The sequence below is a fragment of the Sphaerodactylus townsendi genome, linkage group LG08 (assembly GCF_021028975.2).
Source record: "Sphaerodactylus townsendi isolate TG3544 linkage group LG08, MPM_Stown_v2.3, whole genome shotgun sequence".
NCBI classification, from domain to species: Eukaryota; Metazoa; Chordata; class Lepidosauria; order Squamata; family Sphaerodactylidae; genus Sphaerodactylus; species Sphaerodactylus townsendi.
The window spans coordinates 24,172,064-24,181,671 of NC_059432.1; the positions used below are offsets into that span (position 1 = coordinate 24,172,064).

Genomic DNA, 9,608 nt, shown 5'->3' on the forward strand with positions numbered 1-9,608 from the left:
AGGACAGAAAGCTGAGGAATGGGGACAGAAATGGAGGAAAAGGAAAAGGAAAGGACAGAGAAGGAAATGGAGGAAAAGGAGCCAATGGAGGAAAAGGACAGAAAGGAAGGAATGGAATATGGACAGAAAAGGAAATGGAGGAAAAGGAAGGAAAGTGAGAAAGAATGGAAAGGAAGGAAGGAAAATGGAGGAAAATAGTGGACAGAAAGCTGGAGAAAAGGAGCCAATGAATGGAAAGGACAAGGATGGAAATGGAGGAAAGAAAGCCGAGGAAGAGGGGACAGAAATGGAGGAAAGGAAGGAAAGGAGAAGTGGCATGGAAAGCCGGAAGAATGGAAGGAAAGGAAAGGAGGGAGAAATGGATAGGAAAGCTGGAGGAAGGAAAGGAAGGAAATGGAAGAAAAGGAAAGTGGACAGAAATGGAGGAAAGAATGCTGAGGAAAGGAAAGGAAAGTGATGGAAAGGGACAGAAATGGAGGAACAGAGGAAGGAAGGAAAGGAAGGAAAGGAAGGAGTGGAAGGACAGAGAAGGGACAGGAAGCTGGACAGAAGGAAGGCAGGAGGTGAGGAAGAAAGCGAAGGAGAAGGAGGGGGATGAAAGCCGAGAAAAGCGAGCGGAAGTGGACAGCTGGAAGGGAAAAGGACGAGAAGGAAAGGAAGCCGGGAGAAAGAGGAAAGTGAGGCATGGGATGCAGAGAAGGACAGTGGACAGGAAAAGCGTGGAATGGGACAAGCAGCCGGAGATCCAGCCGGAGAAGGACAGAGAAGGCGGGACACAAGCAGCAACGAGACATGGAGACAAGGACAAGGACACACAGCACAAGGACACGACAAGGGACACAAAATGGACACAAGGAACGCCAGTGAGGAAAAGGACAGAGAATGACACACAAAGGACAAGGAGGAAAAGGACACACACAAGGAAAGGACAGACAAGGGGACAGACAAGGAGGAAGGACACAAGGACACACAGACACAGTGAGGAAAATGACAGACAAGGAGGAAAAGGACAATGGACAGAAACACAGTGGACATGGACAGGAGGAAAGGACAGAGAAGGGGACAGAAAGCTGGAGAAAAGGAGCCAGTAAGGGAAAGGACAGAGAAGGGGACAGAAAGCTGGAGAAAAGCAGCCAGTGAGGGAAGGGACAGAGAAGGGGACAGAAAGCTGGAGAAAAGCAGCCAGTGAGGGAAAGGACAGAGAAGGGGACAGAAAGCTGGAGAAAAGCAGCCAGTGAGGGAAAGGACAGAGAAGGGGACAGAAAGCTGGAGAAAAGCAGCCAGTGAGGGAAAGGACAGAGAAGGGGACAGAAAGCTGGAGAAAAGGAGAGGAAAGGATGGACAGAGAATGGAGGAAAGGAAAAGAAAAGGAAGTGGACAGATGGACAGAAATGGAGGAAGAGAAGGAGGAAAGGACAGAAGGGGACAGAAAGCTGGAGAAAGGAAACAGTGGAAAGGAAAATGGATAAAGGAAAGAGAGGAAAGGACAGGGACAGAAAGTGGAGGAAAGGAAATGGAAAGGACATGGACAGGAGAAAGGAAAGTGGAAAGAATAGATATGGAAGGGACAGGAAGGAGAAAAGGAAACAGTGGATAGGACAGAGATGGACAGGAAAGTGGAGGAAAAGACAGTGGACAGAGAAGGAAAATGGGAGGAAAAGGAAAGGACAGTGGAAAGGAGGAAGAGAAATGGACAGATGGATGGAAATGGAGGAAAGGAAAGGACAGGAGAAGTGGACAGGAAAGTGGAGGAAAATAGTGGAAAGGATGGACAGAAATGGAGGTGGAAAGGACAGAAGGACAGAAATGGAGAAAAAGGAAAGGAAAATGGAGGAAGGAAAGGACAGAGAAGGGGACAGAAAGCTGGAGAAAAGCAGACAGTGAGGGAAAGGACAGAGAAGGGGACAGAAAGCTGGAGAAAAGGAAAGTGGACAGAAAGGAAATGGAGGAAGGAAGAAGGACAGATGGGGGACAGAAAATGGAGGAAAAGAAAGGGGGAAAGGAATGAGGATAGAAGGACAGAAATGGAGAAGGAAAGGACAGAGAAGGGGACAGAAAGCTGGAGAAAAGCAGGCAGTGAGGGAAAGGACAGAGAAGGGGACAGAAAGCTGGAGAAAATAGTGGACAGAGGAAGGAAATGGAGAAAGAAATAGTGGAAAGGACAGAGTGGAAATGGAGGAAAGAAAGAATGGAAATGGAGGAAAAGGAAGGAGAGTGGACAGGAAGGAGGAAGGAAAGGAAGGAGGGATAGAGAAGGGGATAGAAGGAAATGGACAGGAAGGAAAGAGGGTGGAAGGAAAGGAGGGAGTGGACAGAGGAAGGGAGGGGAAAGGACAGGAAGGGACAGAAGGACAGGAAAGGACAGATGGACAGAAATGGAGGGAAGGGGATGAAGAAGGAGAGAAAGGACAGGGGATGAATGGAGGAAGCCAGTGAGAGAAAGAGCAAGATGAGGAGGAGGCAGAAAGCGGGGAAAAGACCCCAGCAAGAGAGGTCGATGCCAGCTATGAAAAAGCGAGGCGGGGGTCTAACCCTGGAGGGGGGACAGCTAGCACCCTGTGGCTTAAGTCATTGACATTTTCTAGGCCCCCAAAGATCGGGGGCCCAGACGGGGAGAACAACATCCTGGAAAGCGAAGGCTTGTCAGACCCAGCCGCAGGTGGGAGAAGGGAAATGCCACACTTGTATACCAAGCTGCCCAGGAACAAGATATGTTCTCTGAGTAGGAGTGAGGTTTTCTGTCAGGTTATGGGCAGGAGTGAGGTTATCTATCCTGCTTGAGTTCTGCTTTGTAGATCACATGCAGAAGGCTCTGGCGGTTTCAACAACTAAACTTGCCACACTCCAGATATTACAGTACAGTACAGTATTACCTGGAGATCTTCCAGAAATGCAACTGACCTCCAGACTACAAAGTTAGGTTTTCCTGGAGAAAATGGTTGCTTTAGAGCAGGGGTCTACAACCTGCGGCTCTACAGATGTTCATGGATTACAATTTAAAATGTAAATTTCGTTGTGTGTGCACAATGATAATAAAATACTTATGCTTATGCTTAACAATTCCCATCAGCCCCTGCCAGCAGGGCCAATTGGCCATGCCAGCAGGGGCTGATGGGATTTGTAGTCCATGAACATCTGGAGAGCAGCAGGTTGCAGACCCCTGCTTTAGAGGGTGGACTCTCTGGTATCATACACCACAGAGGTCCCTGCCCAAACACTATCCCTCCCTCAAAGCTCTGGCCCCAAACTTCCAGTGTCCTATCTGGCTAGGTTTGCAACCCTAAAGTAAGAGCATGCAAGTAAAGCACTCTTCTCCAGAAACATATACAGAAGATAAAACTAAAAATCTGTGAATAAAACAAATGAGCTAATTTAACTGCAACTATACAGCTCATGCACCCCTTGCCACCCTCCGCAACCCCTATTCACACCTTTCAACCCTCCAACCACCCCAACACTCCATTTGCCGCCCTCCCCACACCAAAGCCACTCCTCTCCACTCTCCCTGTATCCTCATCTTCCTATCTACCCCAAGCCACACCTCTCCCACCCTGAGCCAGACCCAGGTAAGTGCCCACTGCGAGGAGGGGTGGGGTGGGCGCCACTACAGCATTCAGCTTCCTCTTCAACCCTTTGAATCTCCCCCACAATGGGCTTTGCTGCTAGTAAGTTATAATGCTCATAGTCATTCAGGATCATTTTTATACTGCAGAAGCATGCTTTTTCTCCCACCGCACCGCAGCTAATCGCAGTTTAATCTTTATGTGGAAAATATAGCAATATAAAGAGTGGCGCTTGATTTCGAGTACTTGAGTCTAGTTGGAAGTCCACAGTAATAAGTAACAAGTGGCAATAGTAGGTTAAGATCAGGAGCAGCAGTGGCGTAGCAGGCTAAGAGCAGGTGCATTCTAATCTGGAAGAACCGGGTTTGATGCCTCGCTCTGCCGCCTGAGCTGTGGAGGCTTATCTGGGGAATTCAGATTAGCCTGTGCACTCCCACACACGCCAGCTGGGTGACCTTGGGCTAGTCACAGCTTTTCGGAGCTCTCTCAGCCCCACCTACCTCACAGGGTGTTTGTTGTGAGGGGGTAAGGGCAAGGAGATTGTAAGCCCCTTTGAGTCTCCTACAGGGGAGAAAGGGGTATATAAATCCAAACTCTTCTTCTTCTAACATACATGATTTAACCTCTAAGGTCAAATACTTTCTCCCAAAGCTTCTTATTTTCCATAGAAAAGTTGCCTTTAACTTGGCCAGAATGCCAGATGGTAATGGTTCAGTTTTAAAAGATTTTAACAGTAGATTTTAATATTATTTATATTAAATTCAAATTTCCTTTTAAACCATGTTAATTTTTAAAGATTTCAAATGGGCCTTCTTGTAAATTTTTTTCAACAGCCCAGAAAAGTAGACCCAGTGCTGGGCTAGGAATTTCCAACATATATATAGGCTTTATACTATCTAAGGCTTTCACAAACTCTCAGCCTGGCCTATAATACAGGGTGGTGAAGCTGTGAGAAAGGTGCTCTGAGGAACGGAGACAACATTCTAGACTGTTTCACTTTCAACTGGGAGAGAAAAAAAAGCAGAATATAAATAAATGAATGTATGCAATGGATCCTATTGGTCCCAGTATTACACTAGGTGGGGAAAGAGAGAAGAAACTAAGAGAAGATCGTGTGTGCCTAAAAAATCACACATAGAGAATTAGTGGCAGCTGGCAAGATTTTAACCAGAGACTTCATAGAGTTTAAAGTTGTTTGACAGCCACAAGGGCTACATCAGCCCATATGTATTTAGAATATTTCTTGTCACAGTGACTTACAATTCAAAACTGCAGTATTAAAACATGTCATAAAAACAAAAGCCATTAGGCATGAGCAGTATTTTTAAAAAACTACCCATGAACAGAAGCAGCCCATCAAAACGTTGGTAAACCCCTTAATTACAAGCCCAGGTAAAAAGATGTGTTTTTAACCTGGCACCTAAAGAAAAGGAAAGCAGGTGCCAGGTGAACCTCAAGTAGGGAGTGGATTCCAGAAAGGAAGTACCACCACAGAAGATCAATCAACATTTATTAAAATCAAGAGATCAGTCAATACCAGAGAAAAGTTAATTTGGTCTCTAGTCAACACTACTTTCACTTCACTCTTAAAAGAGAGTGCACAGAGAGCAGTGGGCCCTGAAGAGGCAGGATCTCTCTTAGTCAGGGGTGTCCAAACCCCTGGCACGATAGCCCTAGATGCAGGTTCCCATCAGCCCCTGCCCAATTGGCCATGCGGGCAAGGGCTGATGGGAAATGTAGTCCATGAACATCTGCGGCACCAGAGTTGGACACCCATGTGTTAGATGAACAATACTCTCCTAAATGGAGTTATATTCTCTAAGTCTCTTGATGTCAATTGGATCAGAAGGGTGAAACTGTGCTTAGAATGGCACTGAAAGTATACTTGGAAGACTATTTGAATCTTCCCACATGGTGTGATGAAGAACCTGGGGAAAATATTCCACACTTCTGTTTTCATTTTATTTTAAAGAAAAATAATAATCTGGGTTGTAATTGTAATTTACAGGAAGGCAGAATGAAAGTGGCGCCTATGTAGCACCCCCCTCGTGACAATAACAGACTTCAAGAGATCACTCACCCCAGAGCTGGGTAATTTGATGGGATTGCGATCCAAAGATGCAGTTAACCAAATAAAAGAAAATTATGGAGATGTCCACAACATCTGTACACTGCTGAAAACATCACCCACAGATGGGATAGCAGGTTCCCAAGCAGAAGTAGCTCTCAGGAAATCTGTCTTTCTTTGAAGGAAACTTTTATACCCCCCCCCCAAAAAACCACTAACGTTTTTGGAGTTAGTGTGGGAAGCACTGCAGGATATGACATTGTGTATCTTAGAAGTTGCAGCCATTATATCATTGGGACTTTCTTTTTATCATCCACCTGGAAGAAAAATGGCACTATGTAAGATAAGTGACGCTGCAGCAGATGAAGCAGAAGAAGCTGAAGAGGCTCAATGGATAGAAGGAGCTGCAATACTTTTGTCAGTAGTTTGTGTAGTGTTGGTAACAGCTTTCAATGACTGGAGTAAAGAGAAACAATTTAGAGGGTTGCAACATCGCATTGAAAGTGACCAGAGGTTTACAGTAATCAGAGCAGGGCAGGTAATCCAGGTGCCAGTGACTGAGCTGGTCGTTGGGGATATTGCATGTGTCAAATATGGTGACCTTCTACCAACTGATGGCATTCTTCTCCAAGGACATGATCTGAAAACTGATGAGAGTTCCCTCACGGGAGAATCAGATCTTGTCAAGAAGTCTTTGACAGAGGACCCTATGTTGCTTTCAGGTACCCAAGTGATGGAGGGCTCTGGAAGAATGGTCGTCACAGCCGTAGGGGCAAACTCACAAACGGGGATTATCCTCACTTTACTTGGAGTGGGGGAGGATGATGGAAAAACAAAGCAAAATGGCAAAGCAATTAAAGCAGCAGATGAGTCTCCTGAGAAAAGCGAGGAAGCAGAAGGGCAAAGTCCTGAGGAGCATGGAGCTGCTGAAAACAAAGAAAAGGAAAAAGAGCAAAAAAGTTCACACAAAAAGGAAAAGTCTGTTCTTCAAGCAAAACTCACACGATTAGCTATTCAGATTGGCCAAGCAGGGCTGGCAATGTCTATACTCACAGTTGCTGTCCTAATGGGATCTTTTGTGATTAAACATTTTATTATTGAGAAGCGTATTTGGTTTACCGTCAATGCACACCAATTCTATATACAAACATATGGTGCAGTTCTTTATTATTGAGTAAACTATCCGTCTATTGCAGTATGCCAGAAGGCCTTCCTCTTGCTGTCACAATCTCACTTGCCTACTCTGTGAAGAAAATGATGAAAGATAATAACCTCGTGCGACATTTGGATGCCTGTGAGACCATGGGTAATGCAACAGCTATTTGCTCAGATAAAACAGGAACTTTAACCATGAACAGAATGACAGTAGTCCAGGCCTTTATTGGCGGCATACATCACAAATTCATTCCTTTGCCTGATTTAATTCATCCAACTACTATGAATTATCTGCTGAAAGGAATCTCTGTAAACTGTGCTTATACTTCTAAAATACTGGCTCCTGAAAAAGTTGGTGGCCTCCCCGGTCATATTGGCAATAAAACTGAATGTGCTTTGCTGGGCTTTCTTGTGGAATTAAAACAGGATTACGAGTCTGAAAGGACCCAAATATCAGAGGATAAACTGTTTAAAGTGTACACCTTCAATTCTGTCAGGAAATCTATGAGCACAGTTTTGAAAAACGCTGATGGTAGTTTTCAAATGTTCACCAAAGGTGCTTCTGAAATAATCCTTGACAAATGCTGTAGCATATTAAATAGCAGCGGGGAACCTGTACCTTTCACACAAGATGATAAGGACATCATAGTGACAAAGGTGATTGTACCAATGGCCTCCGAGGGACTCCGAACCATATGTCTAGCTTTCAGAGATTTCTCATCTTCCGATTCAGAGCCTCAGTGGGACAACGAGGATGACATTATCAAGGACTTGACATACATCGCAATTGTAGGTATTGAAGATCCAGTGAGACCTGAAGTTCCTGACGCAATAAGAAAATGCCAGAATGCTGGCATTGTCGTGCGCATGATCACCGGGGATAACATTGACACTGCTCGTGCAATAGCTGTAAAATGTGGCATCTTGGGCCCTGTGGATAACTTTCTGTGTTTGGATGGGAAAGAATTTAACCGACGAATACGGGGTTCTGATGGAGTGATTAAACAAGAGCTGATCGACCGGATCTGGCCTCAGCTTCGGGTGCTTGCAAGGTCCTCGCCGGTTGACAAATACAACTTGGTCGAAGGGATCATTAACAGCACCATCACAAAACAAAGGCAAGTGGTGGCTGTGACTGGTGACGGCACTAACGATGGGCCTGCTTTGAAAAAGGCTAGCTTATGCTTGGCTTCAGCGATGGGCATTGGCCGGAAACAGATGCGTTTTAGCCATGGAAGCTTCTGACATCATTCTCTACAGACGCACAACTTCGCTACTGTTAAAGCAGTCATGTGTGGGTAGGAACGTATATGACAGCATTTCCTAAATTCCTTCAGTTTCAGCTGACTGTCAAATGATAGTAGCAGAAGTTGTTGCTTTTACTGGAGCATGTATCACCCAGAATTCCCCTCTGGAAAGCCGCTGTTCAGATGCTTTGGGCCAATAATCTCTATCATGGATACATTTGCTTCCCTTTGCCTTGGCCACAGAAAAGCCAACAACAGAAGCGCTTGTTAGAACGGAAAACCGTGATGGGTAGAAAGAAACCTCTAAACTTCCTCGCACCATGCTGAAAAACATTTTGTTCCATGCCTTTTTTATCAGCTTCTGTAGGTTGTTCCCTTTGGACTTCTTTGCAGGCAGGAAAAAAATGAAGTTTGATATTGGAAAGTGGATCGAAATGAACCCCTCCAGGGCCCCACCCAAGCCAACACACACTACACAACTTCACCATATTTAATTAATGCTCAGAAGCTGATGCAGATTTTTAATGAAATTAATGCAACGGTAAAGGTCCATGGGGAAAGAAATGTTTTAAAGGAATATCCACAAATTCCATTTTCTGCTGTGTCAGCCATTTGAACGTTGATTGTACAAATCATCATTGTCCAAATTGGAGGGAAGCCTTTTAACTGTACAGAACTTTCATTAGAGCAATGGTTATGGTCAGTCTTCTTCGGTATGGGGACACTGATATGGGGACAGCTGATCATAAGTATTCCAAACAGGTATTTGCCATGCTTGAGGGAAGTTGGTGAGGGGCCTACAAAAGAGGAAAATATTGAAGCAGAACAAGCTAAAGACTCAACAGAGATCGACTATGGTGAACAGAAACTGACTCGAAGTCGTACTTTGTGGGTTAGGGGACTGTCTAGGATACATACTCAGAGCCAAGTAGTGAAGGCATTTCGTGCCTCATTATATAACAGCATTGAACGAGCGCCCAATAACGCAACTACTATCTGACACAAAGATCTGAAATCTTCGTTAGTGATTGATAAAACCATAATCTTTATATTTATTGTTTATAGTGTAGTGTTTTATTGGTTATATAGATTGATTATTATAGGGTAGTGTTTTATTGGTTATATTGATAGATTATTATAGTGTAGTGTTTATTGATTATAGTGTAGTGTTTTATTGGTTATATTGATTGATTATTATAGTGTAGTTTTTTATTGGTTATATTGATTGATTATTATAGTGTAGTGTTTTATTGATTTATTGATTGATTATTTATTGATGGTGTTATATAAAGGATAGGTTAAACTTTACATAGTATTTTACTTTTGCTTCTGTTTATGTTTACAACTGATTTGTTCAATAATAAAATAATTTTGTTCAATAATAAAATTATTTTGCTAAACTGTCTTCATTCTTGTTGATTAATTAAGGCAAAAGTAGATTATGCAAGTTTTTGTGCATTTCCTCATATATGTATGTGCCTGGTGAGAACACCACTGCAGATGGAGAGTCAAACTTCTGTCCACAGACCTTGCTGGAGAATGTTAAGGAGCAGCAGTGGCGTAGGAGGTTAAAAG

At 44.0% G+C, this 9,608-nt stretch overlaps 1 pseudogene; it reads left to right on the forward strand.

Annotated features, from left to right (window-relative positions):
• The first annotated feature begins 431 nt into the window (after positions 1–431).
• LOC125438427 lies at positions 432–9,033 on the forward strand (annotated as a pseudogene).
• Positions 9,034–9,608: the final 575 nt, after the last annotated feature.